Source organism: Apodemus sylvaticus, chromosome 13 (genome assembly GCF_947179515.1).
Source record: "Apodemus sylvaticus chromosome 13, mApoSyl1.1, whole genome shotgun sequence".
NCBI classification, from domain to species: domain Eukaryota; kingdom Metazoa; phylum Chordata; class Mammalia; order Rodentia; family Muridae; genus Apodemus; species Apodemus sylvaticus.
Window position 1 is genome coordinate 62,481,877 of NC_067484.1, and position 19,857 is coordinate 62,501,733.

At 39.0% G+C, this 19,857-nt stretch overlaps 1 non-coding gene across 1 annotated transcript; it reads right to left on the reverse strand.

The window, feature by feature from the left end:
• Nucleotides 1-247: 247 nt before the first annotated feature.
• On the reverse strand, nt 248-320 carry Trnak-cuu (transfer RNA lysine (anticodon CUU)). Its single transcript has one exon. It is a non-coding gene; the product is annotated as a tRNA-Lys (tRNA).
• Between the last annotated feature and the right edge of the window lie 19,537 nt (nt 321-19,857).

Here is a 19,857-nt window from a genome sequence, read left to right on the forward strand (position 1 = left end):
GAGACCAACAGAAAACTGTGTGACTAAGCAGACAATCCACTGAGAAGAAGATCTATGAACTCTCGGCCATTTGGGGGGCAGGGTGGTTTTTCCTAAGATTATAAATATTGGCTTAATGATAGTAAAGTCGGTCTCTATGGGCAACTGTCCTCTTGACTCATTTCTCTTTCGCCCCCTTCCCGTTAACTTCAGAATTCTCTTCCAGGTAACCCGGTTCGTATGTGGCCACTGGCGGCCTACATATTGGCGCCCAACATGGGGCACGAACCCACGACCCTGAGATTAAGAGTCTCATGCTCTACCGACTGAGCTAGCCGGGCTGTTAGCCATGCCCTGAGGAAGAACTGTCCATTGGTATCTTTTCATAGGCTCTATGAAGTTAATAGAAGGAACGCTGAATGCGAATCTTTTGCAATCCACCGTGCTTGGAATCTTTTACCATCAAAGGGAGATCCTAGTGGAAACTTAACAGGTGTCAAACAGGCTCCTGATGAGCTTTTTCAGGATTTTGTGGATAGATTGCTAAAAACAGCTAATAGGATTTTTGGAAATTCTCAGGCAGAAAATCCGTTGGTTACTCAACTAGCCTACGAGAATGCTAATGCGGCCTGCCGGGAGGCGATCAGACCTCATAGGGGGAAGACAGACTTAGCTGGTTATATTCGTCTCTGTTCTGAAATTGGCCCCTCGTATAATCAGGGTCTAGCAATGGTTGCAGCGTTGCAGGGAACCACCATTCAGGGAATACTTTCGCAGAGACAAGGAAATAAAAGGTGTTTTAAATGTGGCAGTCTGGATAATTTTAAAAGTGATTGCCCTGATAACAGGGGTACTATAAACGGGCAATCAGGTTGTTCACCAGGAACATGCCCTAAGTGTAGAAAAGGAAATCAATGGGTCAAGGAATCGTAGAGCGTGCTCACCGCACCCTTAAAAACTGGCTTCTTAAAACTAAGAAGGGGAACCTTTATCTTCCTAGGTCCCCTAAATCACATCTTGCTTTTGTCTTATTTGTTTTAAATTTTCTCCAAACGGATGCTAAAGGTCAGTCTGCAGCAGACCTACACTGGCACCCAGCTACTTCCAATAACTACGCCATGGTTAAGTGACGGGACCCTTTAACTAATACATGGAATGGACCAGACCCCGTTTTAATCTGGGGGAGAGGGTCCATCTGCATTTTCTCTCAGGAAGAAGATGGTGCACGCTGGCTGCCAGAGATTGGTAGGACAGGTAAACATGCCCTAAAACTGCTGGTAAGTATAATTAATTCAAAAGGCTTCCCTAAGCCACTTACTTGGGAAGTAAGGTTCCTTTGTGTTCTTGCAAATTAAGTTGCAAGCCAGGCTTCTTGCCTGAGGACACTGATTTTCAATTAAACTAAACGTCTTGGGCCTTCCGATACTGACCAAACAGGTTTTTTTTCTCTTAATCTCCTTTTATATTTCAAGCACATAACACTCAGAAGATAAGCTCCTCCAGCAATGGCCGCCAGGTTGAGGATGGGTGGTTATTATAGCCAGCCAGCTCTTATCTGCAGAGCATTTACTTTACCAGTGGATTCCTCAAAAAGGAGGCTGCATAGTATTCGGAACTATGCATGTTTGTTAATATAACAAACATGGGCATCAGTTTGAGGTGCGAGGCGAGGCACTGCAAGGGAAAGGGAAAAAATCCTGTCTCCGAATTTCCCTCAAAAGCACGTCCAGCTGTATGGGGGTTGACATTGAGAGACTGTCCTTAAATTATTAAGGCAGTCTATTTCCCCCCTCCCCGAAAAAGATGTCCTTAACGTTTAAGGTGGTTGGACCTCTGCGTTCCCTCACTGGTGAAAGCCCATCATCCACTGGATGAATATACTTATATCCACTGAGTTGTTAAAAATTAATAATTAAAGGGGAATTGTCCCTCCCCCCCCCACAGCATTTAGCTGTGACCTTCCTGTCCTACAGTCCCCACCCTTCCTCTGGCGTTATCTCCGGCCTATTCAAGATAACAATACAGCCGATTTCACCTCAGCGCAGCTCCACCCGGAGACCAACAGAAAACTGTGTGACTGAGCAGACAACCTGCTGAGAAGAAGATCTATGAACTCTCGGCCATTTGGGGGGCAGGGTGGTTTTTCCTAAGATTATAAATATTGGCTTAATGATAGTAAAGTCGGTCTCTATGGGCAACTGTCCTCTTGACTCATTTCTCTTTTGCCCCCTTCCCGTTAACTTCAGAATTCTCTTCCAGGTAACCCGGTTCGTATGTGGCCGCTGGCGGCCTACACCCCAATACTTAAAATATTCCTTACCACCTCTGTGCTAAGAAAGAATTACTTTTTCTTTTAGAACCCTACAAGGGGACAGCCATAGCAAGATCTTGATTGTATGAGCATTGGATTTCTGCCCAAAGATGAATATAAGTCAGGTTTTGCTTTGTATGGCTGAATGGAAGACTACAATAGCATTTTCATAAACCAACTGTGTAACAAAAGGAACCCCTGCTTGAGGGTCTCTGAAAGTTCTTCCAGCAGCATTTAGTAGTCTATCGATAAATTCCATGAAACAGTTCATTAGGAGCCTATTTGATATCAAATAATTTCCCACTGAGATCAACTTTCCACACATGGAGTGGTTAAATTTTGCTTATACTACTGCATCCAATAAAGCTTCTGTAAAAGGAGCAGCATCCCATACTGGCCACAGCTGTTTGTAACTTTTATAACTCTGATAACCATCCTAATTACAAACTATTGGTAAATTAAGAATGTTACATGAGTGACAGGTTAGTGTGGATGAGACACAGTGAAACATGATACGCAACAGCTACATCACAGATCAAGGCTTAAAGGAGTCAGTTACTGGGGACACAATTTTGAAGAAAGCCCTGATACAAGCAGATTCCGTGATTTTGTAATTTCCCAGCTTGTATTAATGCATGTATGTGAAAGAAAACACACCAGATTGTGGGGGTGCAAAATTTGGGTAGGGCAGCTTAATCCAGTGAATATTGAATTACCGATTAGGGGATTCTCCTGTAGAGATATGTGGAATGTTCAATGCTATAGTTAAGCCAGCAAAGAAATTTGTGAGACAAAACATTGGCTGTGCTGGGATTGTTCCCAGTAACATTGCCCATAGGGACAAAGTAAAAAACTATCTTTTTACTGTCATGCCCTCTACCAACAAATGTCTGCTCTTTTTAAATGTTAATATACCTATGTGTCTTTTTCAAACATGCTTATCATTTTAAAAAGTCAATGGTTCCTATTGCTTTTTGAATTTCATTTTCTCTATGTGTAAATGCTCTAATCATTATTTATTTCTATTCTCCATAGTTTCCTCATTTTTAAGAATTTCATTCTTTTTCTCAGAGACTTTGGTATTTAATATTTGTTTCTGGTTAGAGCAATGTCTTCTGTAGCTGAGACTTGGCTTATTATTTGCAATTAAGACGTGCTTTGAAGACATAACCCTGCCTCTGCTGCACTGTGCCTTCAAGATAGTCACAAACCTCCTCTAAGACTGGGCCCTACTGCTCAGTGTGAATGGAAAGACATTCGTGTATGAGTGTCCCCTAATCTCCATTTTTTGTGGGAATTACAAAAACTCAGAGCTGTGAGTCTCCTTAGCACTGTTTTCATTGTGTATCAGAGGTTGGGGTATGTTGTGCCTTCATTTTCATTAAAGTCTAAAAAGTATTTTTTTAACTTATTTCTTCCTTGACCAAGTTATCATTGAGTAGGGTGTTGTTCAGTTTCCATGTTTGTGTGGGCTTTCTGTTTTTTTCAAACCCAGCCTAAGTCTTTGGTAATATCATAGGATGCATGGGGTTATCTTCAACCTTCTTGTATCTGTTGAGACCTGTTTTGTGACTTATCATGTGGTCAAATTTAGAGAAGGAACCATGAGGTGCTAAAAATAAGGTATATTTTTTGCTTTAGGATGAGATATTATACAAATATTGATACATTTAGTTCTTATGTTCTGTTAGTTTCACTGTGTCTCTAGTTTCTGTTTCTATGATCAGTCCATTTCTAAGACGGGGTGTTGAAGTCTCCCATTACTATTGTGAGGTGCAATGTGTGCTTTGAGCTTTAGTAAAGTTTCTTTTGTGAATGTGAGATCCCTTGCATTTGGAGCATAGATGTTTAGAATTGAGAGTTCATCTTGGTAGATTGTTCCTTTGATGACTGTGTAGGGTCCTTCCTTATCTTTTTTGATAACTTTTAGTTGAAAGTCAAATTTATTCATTATTAGAATGTCTACTCCAGCTTGTTTCTTGGGACCATTTGCTTGGAAATTATTTTCCAACCTTTTACTCTGAGGCAGTGCCTATATTTGTCACTGAGATGCATTTCCAGTGTGTAGCAAAATGCTGGGTCCTGTTTGCATATCCAGTCTATTAGTGTGTCTTTTTATTGGCCATTGATGTTAAGAGATATTTAGGAATAGTAATTGTTGCTTCATGTTATTTTTATGTTTGTATGTTTATCTTATTTTTGGTTTTTTGATAGATTACATTATTGCTTTTTCTAGGGAGTTTCCCTCCTTGTTAGGCATTTTCGATTTATTATCATTTTTAGGGCTATGTTTGTGCAAAGATACTGTGTATATTTGCTTTTGTCATGGAATATCCTGTTTTCTCCATTTATGGTACTTGAGAGTTTTCCTGGGTAAAGTAGCCTGGGCTGGCATTTGTGTTCTGTTAGGGTCTGTATGACATCTGCCCAGGATATTCTGTCTTTCACAGTTCCTGATGTGAAGTCTGGTGTAATTCTGGTAGGCACACCATTATATATTACTTGAGCATTTTCCCTTACTGCTTTAAATATTCTTTCTTTGAATTGTGCATTTTGTCCTTTGATTATTATGTGACAGGAGGGATTTCTTTTCTAGTCCAGTGTATTTGGAGTTCTGTAGACTTCTTGTATCTCTTTTTTAGGTTAGGGAAGTTTTTTTATTTTTATTTTTTCTGTAATTTTGCTGATGATGTTTACTGGCCCTTTAAGTTGGGAATTTTTGCTCTCTTCTGTAAGTATTATTCTTAGATTTGGTTTTCTCATTGTTTCCTGGAATTCCTGGATGTTTTTGGTTAAGAATTTTTTGCATTTTTCATTTTCTGTGACTTTTGAGTCAATGTTTTCTACACATGAGATTCTTTCTTCTCTTTCTTGCAGTCTGTTGGTGTTTGCATCTATGACTTCTGATCTCTTTCCTAGGTTTTCTATTTCCAGGGCTGGCCCCCTGTATGATTTCTTTATTGTATCTATGTACATCTGTAGATTCTGGATGGTTTTGTTCAATTCCTTCTCTTTTTAGCTGTCTTTTTTTCTGAAATTCTTTAAGTGATTTTTGTGTTTCCTCTTTAAAGGAATCTTGACTGTTTTCCTCTGTTCTGTATTTATTTAAGGGAGTTATTTATGCCCTTCTTAAGGTCCTCTATCTTATCATGAGATATGATTTAAATTAGATTCTTGCTTTTCTGATGTGTTGGGGTATCCAGGGCTTGCTGTAATGGGAGATAAAGATTTTGATGATACCAATTTGCTTTGGGTTCTGTTGCTTATGTTCTTCCCCCTTGTGTCTTGCTCTCTGTTTATCTCTGGTGTTAGCTGATCTGTGTCGGACTGAGGCTTGGCTCTCCTGCAAGATTATGTGTCAGCAACTCCTAAGAAACCATTTCTCCCCAGGAGGAATTTTGGTATGGAGATCATTGGCATATAGTCAGCTAGAACCTAGGTGCAGACAGAATCCAGTAGGATCCTGTTCCCAGCTGCTCCTTGATTCCTGGGTTCTGAAGGCTCTCTATGGATCTCTCTTGGGCCTGGAATTAGAGCAGAAGTAGAGTTCTTACCTGTGCTTAGAGGTGTGTTGTTACACCTGGTAGATCAGCTCTCTTAGCACAGAATTTGGATGTGAAGTACTGTGGCAGCGGATCAGCACTGGGTGCAGGCGGAGAATGGAAGGATCATGTCCCAGGCTGCTCCTCAGTTATTTTGATCTGAGTGCTCTGTGGGGGTCCCTTTGAGCAGAAGTGGCATTCTTACCTGTACTCAAAGGCTTGTCAGCACTCCTTGGAGACCCTCTCTCTCACTGCAGTATTTGGGTATGGAGACCTGTGGCACAGGATCAACTCTCACACTTAGTGTTTTGGTTATTATTGGTCAAGAAAATTTTATTTTTTGGTTGAAATTATTTGGGGAATCTATATGTTTCTTATATATTTATGGCCATTTTTTAATTGAAAAATGATTTTTAAATTATTTTATTGAAGTTTTTTTCTAGTACTTTGAGCTGTGTGTTGGAGGGTTGAGACATGCTTTTGGAGACAGAGTGGAAAAGGAATGGGATGGGGAATTTTGGGATGGTGGACCAAAAGAGAAGTAACAAGTGTAATGAAAAAAATGAAAGAAATAAAAAGATAAATAAGTAAATAAATAAGACTGAAATATCTCCCGTGTTCATGAAAACATAGACTTAACAAAACATGCAGATATCAGATGAACAGCTGTGCTGTGCTATTCTCTCCTTAGAATATGGTTGGTTTTGACTTTAAGGAGGCTGGTTCCAAGGATGTCCACAGCTATGCTTAAATCCAGAACAGAAGGAGTCCATTTTAACAAGCCAGGACTGTGATCCATCGCAGGGCTAAGTCAGCAGTACAGAGAATGTCTTTTTAGTGTCATTTTTATTCTATGTGCATGGATGTGTTGTCTGTGTATATCTGTGTGCAGTACTTGCAAAGCCAAAGGAGTACCAGATCCCTTGGGACTGTATTTACAGTGCTTGATTACCTACTAAGTAGTTTCTGGGAATGAAAGTTGTCTTTTCTCTTTCAGTTCACAGTGTTCTTCACTAGCATGCTGCCTGTCGACCTGTGCTTTTATTGAAATATTATTTGACCTTTTAATTAAAGTATATTTTTTATGCCTTGACCTCTCTCAATGTCATCCCTACTTCTTCCCTTCCAAGTCATTCATTTTACATATGTATTAGAAAGTTTGTACAAATATAAGAATAAAATATGCTGCATACATTTCTGTTGGTTGTGTGTATATGATCCTGGGATGAACACCTCCATGAACACTTGCATCAGATATGCAATTTGAAAGCTCTCTCTGCCTCAGGCTAATTCTTCCTCTTGTAAGACATTTGCTGTGTTTCTATTTTCATGGTCAACCCATGTCCCTCTGTAATCATAAACCAAATTAAAATCATTCAGCAGTTGCCTTAGACATTATATTTTATCATTACAGCATAAAATGCGCTAGTACAAGCCATAAATTCTTCCACCTGCAAAAGTTCTTTCATGTAACATAAGAAAATTGTGAAAACTAAAAAGGTTTCCTTACTGTTGCATTCATGTGTCTTTTATTGGTACATTTTTACAAGTACAAATAAAATCGAGGGACATCATAACATTTGAAGTGTATGTTGTCACTTGTCACAGTTTTTTTTTAGCAAAAAAATAATCTTGAGTAAACAATGTAAGTGTGTTGCTTCAGATCTTGCCAAATTCTTTGTAGACACAAGTTACTTTTGGTATTCTTGAATGTCTTCAAAGACTACTATAATATGTAAAGGCTTTAGTAGATTGATTGCATACCAAAGAGTTTACTCTTGTATAAAGATACAAAAAAGTGGAAAACATTAACACATCATCTATGTTTATGGGGTTTATCTGAATTATGACTTTTTCTCATGACTTTTTCAAAGTCTATTTCTAAGACTACAGTTACATGCAAAGGCTTTAACACATTGCTTATGCACAGCATTTCTTTCCAGGGTGAGTTCTTTTATATATTCATAGGAAATGTGTTATGAAAATGTTTTATCACATTTATTATATTTGTAACACTTCTTGTCAATATGTGTTTGGTTACACATTTAAACTTGACTATGATATATAAATGTTGGGATTAAGCAAAAGAAATCTGTCCTGAGAACTGCCTTTTTGTTACCAACCTCCATTTAATTATAAGTTCAAATTAATTTAAGTGCCAGATGATAGCTGAAGTGAGTACTTGACAATATCAAGTCAGCTTTCATTATTCATGTTTTGTTCCTCAAAACTTAACAACTGTTCATAACCATAATATCTGTTACTCCTGTTTTATTCCTCAGAATATAATGCTTGTTCCTAACCAGAAAATAAAACATGGATATGATAGGCTAGAACATAATAACTACATTCTGTATCAGTTGACATAGATTATGAATAGAAAAAAATAGTGATTGAGGGGAAAATGTAGATGCAACTTGGCATTGGTGTTTCCGGTTTTCAAGATTGGAAGCTCTATAATCCTCTGGCACAGTGTGGGTAGGGGTGCAATGTTTCAGATAAGCTTTGGAGTATATTTTTCTGGCCCTGATTTACCAGTACTTACCTGATTAAAATAATTTCTTATCATTTGCATTTTCCTGATGTTTGAGATGTGTTGGAGCTCAGTGGAACTCATAACACAAAGGCTTAATCATATTGCTGTAATTCATACAATTTCTCTCCAGCATGCATAATTTCATAATGATAAACACTACAGAGGTGTGCAAAGGCTACCCCATACTAAAAGCATTCACAAGGTTTCTCTGTATTTAAATAATGAAGAAAACTGCAGAATTGTGCAAGAGCTTCACCACCCTAATTTTACTCACTGTGTTTTCAAATTTTATTAATTTTATTTTCTATGTTTCAACAGCTTCCTGGCCTATGCTTGGCAGTCCTGGACCTTACTTTGTCTATGAACCTTGAACTCCAAGAGCTGCACAGCTCTGTCTCCTGAACCCCAGCATCAATGGAACACTTGGCCTGCGGCTGAGCTTCTCTTTTCCTAAAATCTGTTCTGGATCAGGATGACCTGAACCTGAAGTCTACTGGACTCTCCTGTCCTGGGATCAAAATGTTGATGTCACATACGCGTGCTCCTCCTCGGATCTACATGCAAAAAATAGGCATGTAATAATAATGCCAGGTTAGAGAGGGTGGGAGGAGACAGTGTGGTTAGCATATTCATGAGGGGGCGGGGCTCGCCTGCCTCGTTTGCATAGCGCTCTGGCTCAGATGCGAAGCGGACTGAGTTGCATAGATTTGAATAGAAATGCATAAACCGTTTCTATGGAGCCTCCCCTGTGCTGAGCACTGTACATTAGCATATTCATGAAAAGTCTTGGCTCACCCGCATCCTTTGCATAACTGAGTCCTGGGAAACCATCGAGCCGATTTGCATAAATTTAAATCCAATGAAATAAATCATTTCCATCTGGGCTCTCCCAGGCGTGAGCCGTCATGATTAGCATATTCATGAAGGGCTGGGCTCGCCCGCCTCATTTGCATAAACCTGGGCATCAGAAACAGCAAGCCCGGCCGATTTGCATACACGCAACTTTAAAACGTGAATCTAGTTGGAATAAATTATGATATAATGGTGACGTGTGACATCACACAGTTCACTGCAGCTACAAATTCATTTTATATCTTCGATCCCTGGATTCGGATTCTTATTTCCTGCTTCGCCTTTGCGCATCAGAACTCACAGTTTGTTTTATTTATGTCTCCTAAGATGACCACGTTTCATCCACACAAACATCTTTAGAGTAAACTCTTGCTCAGCCCCGCCCACACACCTCCTGGTCAGTCACCCAGGCCTTGCCCACGCCCACAGTAACAGCCAGTCAAGCTTAGCCCCACCTACACTCATCCCATCAGTCAACCGGGCACCACCCACACACGCCCATACTAAGGGTCAGTCATGCTAAGCTCCGCCCAGCTCTCCCCTGCACAACCCCCCTTCAGTCACTCCAGCCCTGTTCACCTCCCTCTGTCATCTGGGCCACGCCCACGCGGAGAGTAACCACCAGTCGCGCACCGCCCACAGTAAAGGCCAGCCGCGCTAAGCCCCACCCACGCTCCTCTGATTTCATCGTCATTTTGTTCATCACAGGTAGAAACTGGAAAAGACTTGCAGATTTCCTTGCAGGAAAATACAGATGTGTAAAATACAGTCGTCAACAAGATGAAGTTCACTTATCAAAATCAAGGACATCGTGAACTTTTCTGACAAAAAAAATAATAAAATCAATAAATAAAATAGTAAAAACAACAAAATCAATCAATCAATCAAAATAATATAAGTAATATAAAGAAAATAAAAAATATATAAAATGCAAAAATATATATAAAAATATAAATATGAATCTCCCATCTACCTAATTGCCTAGACTTGCATTCTCCTGTCCCTATTTAATTATTTCAAAATATAGCATGGGGCCTGAAACTAAAAGCATTAACCAAAGCTGAATTCATGCTGTCACTAAAGAGATTTTTAAGTAATCTTTAATTGTGTGTAGAGTGATTTCTCCCTGGGAAGGAATATTAATTCTAAGACAGCTGTGTCTTCAGCCTTTTAGAAAACAGTTTCCAAGACAAGCTATAGCGACCCAGGTCAATTTGCTGCCAGTTTGTTTATCCCCAGAAAATGACCGTGTTTTCCTCTTGATTAAAATTCTGCAATACTTCCGTTTAAAGGCTGCGCCACCACGGAGTTTTACAATTCCCCATTGGAATCAAGTAGTAAACTGTCAATTGCAGCAACAGGAAGTGGATTTGCACGTGAAGCATGGCTTCTGCCTTCAGTCTAGAACATGAGGAACAGGTCAGTGTGGACAACACACAGTGAAACATGATAGGCAACAGGTACCTCACAGATCAAAATTTAAGGGGGTCAGTTGCAGGGGACACAGTTATGAAGAAAGACCTGATACAAGCAGTCTGAGTGATTTTGTAATTTCCCAGTTTGTATTAATTTATGTATTTGAAGGAAAACAGACCAGATTGTGGGGGTGTGCAATTTGGGTAGGTAGGTTATCTTGAGCCAGTGGATAATGAATTTCTAATTAGGGGATTCTCTTGTAAAGATGTGTGGAATGCTCACTGATATAGCTAAGTCAGCACAGACATTTGAGACATAGACCACTGGCTGTGCTGTGATTGTGCAGTTACATTTCCCATAGGGACAAAGTCAAAAACTATCTTCTTACAGTCATTCCATCTACCAGCGAATGTCTGTTCTATTACAAAGTTAGTATATCTATCTGCCTCTTTTAAACATATTTATCTTTTAAAAAAAAATCATTGGTTCCTATTACTTTTTGACTTTCATTTTCACTTAGAGGAGTAACTTTCCTAATCACTTGTTTCTATTCTCCATAGTATCCACATCATTAAGACTTTCATTCCTTTTACTCAGAAGCTTTATATTTGATTTTTTTTTTCTGCTTAAAGCAGTGTATTCTGTAGCTGAGACTTGGCTTATCATATGTAAATAAGACTTGCTTTGAAGACCTAATCCTGCATCTGCTGCACTGTGATTTCCAAACAGTCATTCACCTCCCCTAAGACTGGGCCCTACTGCACAGTGTGAATGAAAAGACATTATTAGTGAATGAGTGTCCTCTAACCTCCATATATTTTTGTAGAAATTACAAATACTCAGAGCTATGTGTCTTCTTAGCAGCACTTTCATTGTGTGTCAAAGGTTTGTGTATATTGTGACTCCATTTTCATTAAATTCTAAAAAGTCTTTAATTTCTTTATTACTGCCTTGATCAAGTTATCACTTAGTAGGGTGTTTTTCAGTTTCCATGTTTATGTGGGCTTTCTGTTTTTTGTTTGTTCCTTTCTTTTTGTTGTGTTTTCAAACCCTGCCTAAATCTTTGGTGATGTGATTAGATGCATGGGATTATCTTCAAACATCTTGTATCTGCTGAGGCCTGTTTTGTGATTGATCATGTGGTCAAATGTAGAGAAAGCACCACGAGGTGCTGAGAATAAGGTATATTCTTTTGCTTTAGGATGAAATATTCTACAAATATCTGATAGATACATTTGGTTCATAACTTCCATTAGTTTCACTGTGTCGCTATTTAGTTTCTGTTTCCATGATCAGTCCATCTCTAAGAGTGGGTTGTTGAAGTCTCCCACTATTATTGTTTGGGGTACAATGTGTGCTTTGAGCTTTAGTAAACTTTCTTTTATAAATGAGGCTTCCCTTTTATTTGGAGCATAGAGGTTCAGAATTGAGAGTTCATCTTGGTAGACTTTTCTGTCCTTCCTTATCTTGTTTGATAACTTTTGGTAGAAAGTCCATTGTATTCACTATTATAATGTCTACTCCAGCTTGTTTATTGGTACCATTTGCTTGTAAATTATTTTCCAACCTTTTACTCTGAGGTAGGGCCTGTCTTTGTCATTGAAGTGAATTTCCTGTAAGCAATAAAATGCTGGTTCCTGTTTGCTTATCCAGTCTATTAGTCTGTCTTTTTATTGGCCATTAATGTTAAGAGATATTACGGAATACTGATTGTTGATTCCTGTTATTTTTTATGTTTGTATGGTTATCTTCTTTTGGATTTTTTAAAGATTAATTTATTCGCTTTTTCTAGGGTTGGAATTTTCTTCCATGTGTTGGCATTTTCCATTTTGTAGGACTGGATTTGTGCTAACATATCATATACAACTTTTTTTTCTGTCATGTAATATCGTGTTTTCTCCATTTATGGTTACTGAGAGTTTTGCTGGGTATAGTAGCCTGGGCAGGCATTTCTGTTCTATATGACACCTGTCCAAGATCTTCTGGCTTTCATAGTTTCTGTTGTGAAGTCTGGTGTAATTCTGAGAGGCCTGCCTTTATATGTTACTTCACCATTTTCCCTTACTGGTTTAAATATTCTTTCGTTGAATTGTGCATTTGGTGCTTTGCTTATTATGCGGCAGAAGGAATTTGTTTTCTAGTCCAGTATATTTGGGGTCTGTAGGCATTTCTTTCTTTAGATTAGGAAAGATTTCCTCTGTAATTTTGTTGAAGATATTTACTGGCCCTTTAGGATGGGAATTTTTGTTCTCTTCTCTACCTATTACCTTAGATTTGGCCTTCTCATTGTGTCCTGGATTTCCTGGATAATTTTGGTTAAGAACTTTTTGCATTTTGTATTTTCTTTGATTTTTCTGTCAATGTTTTCTATGGCATCTTCTACACCTGATATTCTTTCTTCTGTTTCTTGCATTATGTTGGCAATGTTTCCATCTCTGACTCCCGATCTCTTTCCTAGGTATTCTATCTCCAGGGTTGTCTCCATTTGTGACTTCTTTATTGTATCTATTTCCATTTTTAGATCCTGGATGGTTTTGTTCAATTCTTTCCCCTTTTTATTTGTATTTTTCTGAAAATCATTAAGGGATTTTTGTGTGCCCTCATTAAGGGACACTGGCTGTTTTCCTGTGTTCTGCATTTCTTTAAGGGAATTATTTATGCTGTTCTTAAAGTCCTCTATCATTATCATGAGATATGATTTTAAATCAGAGTCTTCATTTTCTTGTGTGTTGGGGTAGCCAGGACTTGCTTTGGTGGGAGAACTAAATGCTGATGATACAAATTTGCCTTGGGCTCTGTTGCTTATGATCTTCCCCTTGTGTCCTGCTCTATAGCTATATTTGATGTTAGCTGATCTGTCTCTGACAGGGGCTTATCTCTCCTGCGAGTCTGTGTGTCAGTATTCCTGAGAGAACAGTTTTCTCCAGGGGGAATTTTTGTATGGAAATCATTGGCACATAATCATCTACCTCCAAGATGCAGACAGAATCCAAAAGGATCCTGTCCCCAGCTGTCCCTTGGTTCCCTGGTTCTGATGGCTCTGTGTGGATCCCTCATGGTCCTGGGATTTGAGCAGAGGTGGAGCTCACAGGTGTGATGGAATTTCTGGGAGATCAACTCTCTCCACACAGAATTTGGATATGGAGCACTGTGGCAGAGGATCGGCTCTGGGTGCAGGCAGAGAATAAAAGGATCATGTCCCAGGCTGCTGCTCAGTTCTTTTGACCTGAGTGCTCTGTCAGGGTCCCTTTGAGCAGAAGTGGTATTCTTACCTCTACTCACAGTCTCCTCAGCACTCGTGGGAGTCCCTCTCTCTCACTGCAGTATTTAAGTATGGAGAACTGTGACATAGAATCAGCTCTCACATTTAGTGTTTGGAATATTGTGTGACAAGAAAATTTTATTTGTGCTCTAAATTATTTGGGGATCTATAGGCTTCTTATATATTGATGGCCTTTTTTTTTTAGTTTGAAGAAGGGTTTTTAAATGAGTTTTTTGGAGTTTTTTTCTAATACTTTGAGCTGTGTGTTGGAGGATTGAGACATGCTATTGGAGACAGAGGAGAAGAGGAATGGAGTGGGGAATTCTGGGATTGTGTACCAGGAGAGTGGTAACAACTGAACTAAAAAAATGGAAGTAATAAAAAGTAAAAGAGTAAATAAAAATAAGACTGAAATATCTCTAATATTAAAAAATATGTGGATTTAAAAATATGTAGATTTAACCTAATATGGTGACAGCAATCCAAAAGCAGCAGTCATCAGATTTAATACAAGCCCCCTCGAATTCTCAGCTCAATTTTTTGCAGACATTTCAAGGACAAAATACAGATAACATCAAGGAAAAGTGTTCTAACAGCACCATGGTTGTAGATCTCAGATGAACAGCTATGTTCTGCTATTCTATCCTCAGAATATGGTCGGTTTTGACTCCAAGGAGGCTGGTTCCAAGAATGTCCACAGATGTGCCTAAATCCAGACCAGAAGGAGTCCATTTTAACTCGCCCTGACTGTGCTGTCTCAGGGTGACGTCAGGACTATAGTGAAATCCTTTTTAGTTTCATTTTTTTATTTTATGTGCTTGAATGTGTTGTCTGTGTATATCTTTGTGCAGTACCTGCAAGGCCAGAGGAGCATCAGATCATTTGGGACTGTATTTACAGGAGTGGATCACCTACCATGTTGTTCTGGGAACAAAATGTATTTTCTTGCAGTCACAATGTTCTTCACAGCATTTTGCCTGTCTACCTGCACTTTTGTTGAAAGCTTATTTGACCTTTTAATTAAAGTTTTTTTGTTATGTCTTGTGCTCTCTCATTGCCTTCACTACATCTTCCCTTCCAAGTCAATAATTTTAAGTATGTTTGAGAAAGTGTGTACAAATATAAGAATAAAATATGCTGAGTGCATTTCTGTTGGTTGTCTGTATACAATACAGGGATGAACAATTAGGTGAAGACTTGCATAGGATAAGCAATTTGAAAAGTCTCTCTGCCTCAGGCTAATTCTCCCACTTGCAAGACACTTGCTGTTTTTCCACTTTCATGGTCAACCCATATCCCTCTGGAATAATAAAACAAATTAAACTTTTTTTAGAAGTGGCCTTAGACATTATATTTTATCATTACTACATAAAAGGCACTGGTACACAGCCATAGTTTTTTACACCTGCAAAAGTTCCTTCATGTAACTTAAGGGAATTGTGAAATACAAAAAGGTTTCCTTACTGTTGCCTTCATTTGTCTTTTCTCAATGCATGTTTACAAGTGCAAAAAGAATCGAGGGACTTCATAAAGTCTAAATTGATTCTTGATGCTTGTCACAGTTTTTTTTTTAACAAAAATAATCTTGAGTGAAACAATGTGTGTTGCTTCAGATCTTGCCAATTTCTTTGTAGTCACAGATTACATTTGGTATTCTTGATTGTTCTCAAAGACTATTGTAATATGTAAGGGCTTTAGTAGATTGATTGCATACCAAAGAGTTTCCTCTTGTACAAGGATACCAGAAAGTGCAAAACATTAACCCATCGTCTATGTTTATGGGGTTTATCTGAATTATGACTTTTTCTTAAGACTTTTTCAGTCTTTTTCTAAGACTACTGTTAAAAGCAGAGGCTTTAACACATTGCTTATGCATAGTGTAGGAGAACTGAGGATCTGAACATGGAGGATTTAGCCTTCTTGCCAGGCGTCATACCTTGGCTTTGGCTCCTGCATTGCCCTCAACCATCATGCATGACAGTGCTTCCTTGGAGGGGACCAAGATAACTCAAATAAAATAAAATAAAATAAAATAAAATAAAACAACCATAATATAAGTTACACCAGTTCGGCTCCTGTCTGTTATTTTGTAGATCACTAACATTTCCCTAGCACCACAAATCTCTTCTCACCTCGATGGAACTCACTTTGTAGAACAAGCTACTCACGGGTAGCTGTTTCTTCCTGTGTGGCCCTGACCCCACACCTTTCTAAACAGTCTCATGGGGTCAGGAGAACCCTCCTCAACAAATCTTCTCACGGCATCTGCTTTCAGCACACACCCCGATGGAAACACAAGGTGAGCTCTTGAATATTTGTCAGCAGAGAGGGCTCAAGAATCACACATATCATGAGTGTGAAGTCCCACAGAAAGACTCTGTAGTCAGAATGCTTTGAGTGAAAGCCATTCTGGATACACAATGAACACACAATGGGACTTACTCGTTACATTGTGACCAGGTTCCCCTCCTGCAGAAGAAAGGTCCCTGCGGCCACACAGGCTTGACCATTGGCCGACCTTAAAGCACAGTTCAGTCAGCGACACTGCCTGGTCTGTTCCAAGGTGGGAATAGAATGCATTCTAGAACTCATGGCCCTGGCATGATAAGTTGGCTGGCTCTCAGTCCAGAGCTACTTTTCTGAGGCTGTGTTCCAAGGCCGTCGCCAACACCTCCAACACCACCCACATGTGTTGAGAAGTACTAGCAGGGCAAAGTGTGGTGGGAGATGAGTCCAAGCTGCCTTCATGATGACAGTATGTCTGAAATTCCACCAGTTCTGATTGAATGATTGGATGGGATGTCAATCCCTTAAGAAGGCCAACAGTATCAAGCATCCCAGACCCCTGGGAGCTCGCAGAGACTAAGCCATCAATCTAAAAGCATGGACTGGCCATGACATATGTAGCAGAGGAAGGCATTGTCTGTACTCAATGGGACACTATTTGTCTAATCGTGAATAGACAGGCTGTCCCAGGGAAGGAAAATGGGGGAGGTGATCTGGTCGTGGATGGGTAGATGAGAGGAGTGGAGGTAGGGGTGATGGAGCACACTCTCAAAGGCAAAAGGGAGGGGCAATAGAGTAAAGAACCCTGGGAGGGGGTACTGGATACTGAGGCTACATATGGAATATAAGTAAATAAAACAATTAAAGAGACAGACAGACAGACATAGAGGCAGAGAGAGAATGTGTGTGTGTGTGTGTGTGTGTGAGAGAGAGAGAGAGAGAGAGAGAGAGAGAAAGAGAGAGAGAGAGAGAAGGAGAGAGAGATGTATGGAGGGCTAGCTTCATCCAGCAAGTCTTTCCATGAGACCCTCATAGATGGAGAATGACATAGCTCCTCTTCAAACCCAGGAACATTTTTGGCAGAGACAATAACAGCCTGGGGCCTAGCCCTTGAGAGATTTGCTCTGGCTAGGATTTTGAGCACTATATTGAACAGATATAGAGAGAGCGGGCAGCCTTGTCTGGTCCCTGATTTCACTGGGATTGTTTCAAGTTTCTCACCATTTATATTTGATGTAAGCTTTCTATTTTATGAGAAAATATTTATATTAACTCTTGAAATAGTTTTAAAAATGGTTTCTGTGTCTACCATTTTTTATGTATTATTATCCATGAAAATCTTTGCTTTTAATACATTTTCTTTAATTCTTCAAATTTATCAGAAATATTTACCGTCAAATTCTTCAATATATTAGAAATATTTCCTATGTGTTTGGTCCATTAGTAAAGATATATTTGAAAAAATGGAAAAAAGAGTTAAACTTGCAGAATTTATTGTAAAATACAAATGGTAAAATAATAAACATTCTATATATATATATATATATATATATATATATATATATATATATATATATATATATATATATATAATTAGTATCCCTATTAAACAAAGAAAAGTCAGGGTTAAAGTAAGTCTCAGGATTAGGTTAAAGAATTTGTTTGTTTGTTTTTTTAGCTCAGCTTCTATCTTTTCTCTCATATGCCTTCCTAGTGCTCGGTTTCATAATATCAAAATCTTCTTTCTTGTCCCCAATGAAATAGGTAAGTGAGTTATCCACGAACCTAGAATTCCCAAATGGGAACTATCTTTACATTATTATGGGGCCCAGTTCACATACAACAAAAGAATAAACATGACTCACAACATCATTGCTTTTCTGGTGTGTTGGGGTATCCAGGGCTTGCTGTGGTGGGAGAACTAGATTTTGATGAAACCAGTTTGCCTTGGTTTCTGTTGTTTTTGTTTTTGCCCTTGTGTCTCACTTTCTGGTTGTCTCTGGTCTTAGCTGATCTGTCTGTGACTGAGGTTTCACTCTCCTGCAAGCCTGTGTGTCAGTACTTCTGAGAAAAGTTCTCTCCAGGAGGAATTTTGGTATGGGGATAATTCGCACATAGTCAGCCAGATCCTAGGTAGAACTCCAGAAGGATCCTGTCCACAGCTGTTTCTTGGTTTCTGTGTCCTGATGGCTCTGGGTAGATCCTCTTGGGCCTGGAGTTTTAAGAAGAAGTGGAGTCTTACCTATGTTTGCAGGTGTGATGTTACTCCTGGGAGATCAGCTCCCTCCCCACAGTATTTGGATATGGAGCACTGTGACACAGGATCAGCTCTGGGTGCAGGAGGATAATGGAAGTGTCATGTCCCAGGCTGCTCCTCAGTTTTTTGACCTGAGTTCTCTGTGGGGGTCCTTTTGTGCAGATGTAGTAGTCTTAACTGTACTCACAGGATTGCCGTCACTCTTGGAAGACCCTCTCTTGGGGATGGAGAACTGTGGTACAGAATTAGCTCTCACATTTAGTGTTTTGATTAAATGTGACAAGAGAATTTTATTTTTGTTCTCAATTATTTGGGGTGCTATAGGCATCTTGGATATTTATGGCCATACTCTTATTTATGTTTGAGAAGGTTTTTATTTAAATGATTTTATTGAAGATTTTTTTCTAGTAGTTTGAACTGGGTGTTGAGGGATTGAAACATGCTATTAGAGAGAGAGAGGGATAGGGGAATGGGATGGGCATTTTTGGGATTGTGTACCACGAGAGAGGTAAGAACTAGACAAAGATATGAAAGTAATAAAAGAGTTAAAAGGTAAAAAAAAAAAAAAAAAAAAAAAAAACAAGACTGAAAGATCTCCCATGTTCAAGGATATAGAGATTTAACAATTTTTCTGACATTTCAAGACAAAGAATACAAATAACATCAAGGAAAAGTGTTCTAATAGCACTGTGGTTGCAGATCTCAGATGAACAGCTACGTGGTGCTATTCTATCCTTAGAAAATGGCTGGTTTTGACTCTAAGGAGTCTGGTTCCAAGGATGTCCACAGCTGCGCCTAAATCCAGACCAAAAGGAGTCCATTTTAACTCACCCTGACTGTGCTCTGTCTCAGGGCTAAGTCAGCATTATAGTCAATTCCTTTATAGTTTCATTTTTATGTGCATGGTTGTGTTGCTTGCGTACATCTCTGTGCAATACCTGCAAGGCCAAGGAGCATCAGAACCCTTGGGACTGTATTTACAGGACTTGATTACCTACCAAGTTGTTTATGAGACTGACCCTTATCTTCCTTCAGTTCACAATCTTCTTCACTAGCATGATGCCTGTCTACCTGTGATTTTATTGAAAAATTATTTGACATTTTAATTAAATTATATCTTGTTATACCTTGTTATCTCTCAATGCCTTCCCCACTTCTTCCCTTACAAGTCATTCATTTCAAGTCAGTATGTTTTAGAAAGTATGTACAAATATGAAAATACAATATGCTGATTGCATTTCTGTTGGTTGTGTGTATATGATCCAGGGATGAACACTTATATGAACTCTTGCATTGGATAAGCAATTTGAAAGCTCTCTCTGCCTCAGGCTAATTCTCCCACTTGTTAGACATTTGCTGGGTATCAACTATCATGGTCAGCCCATATCCCTCTGGAATCATAAACCAAATTCAACT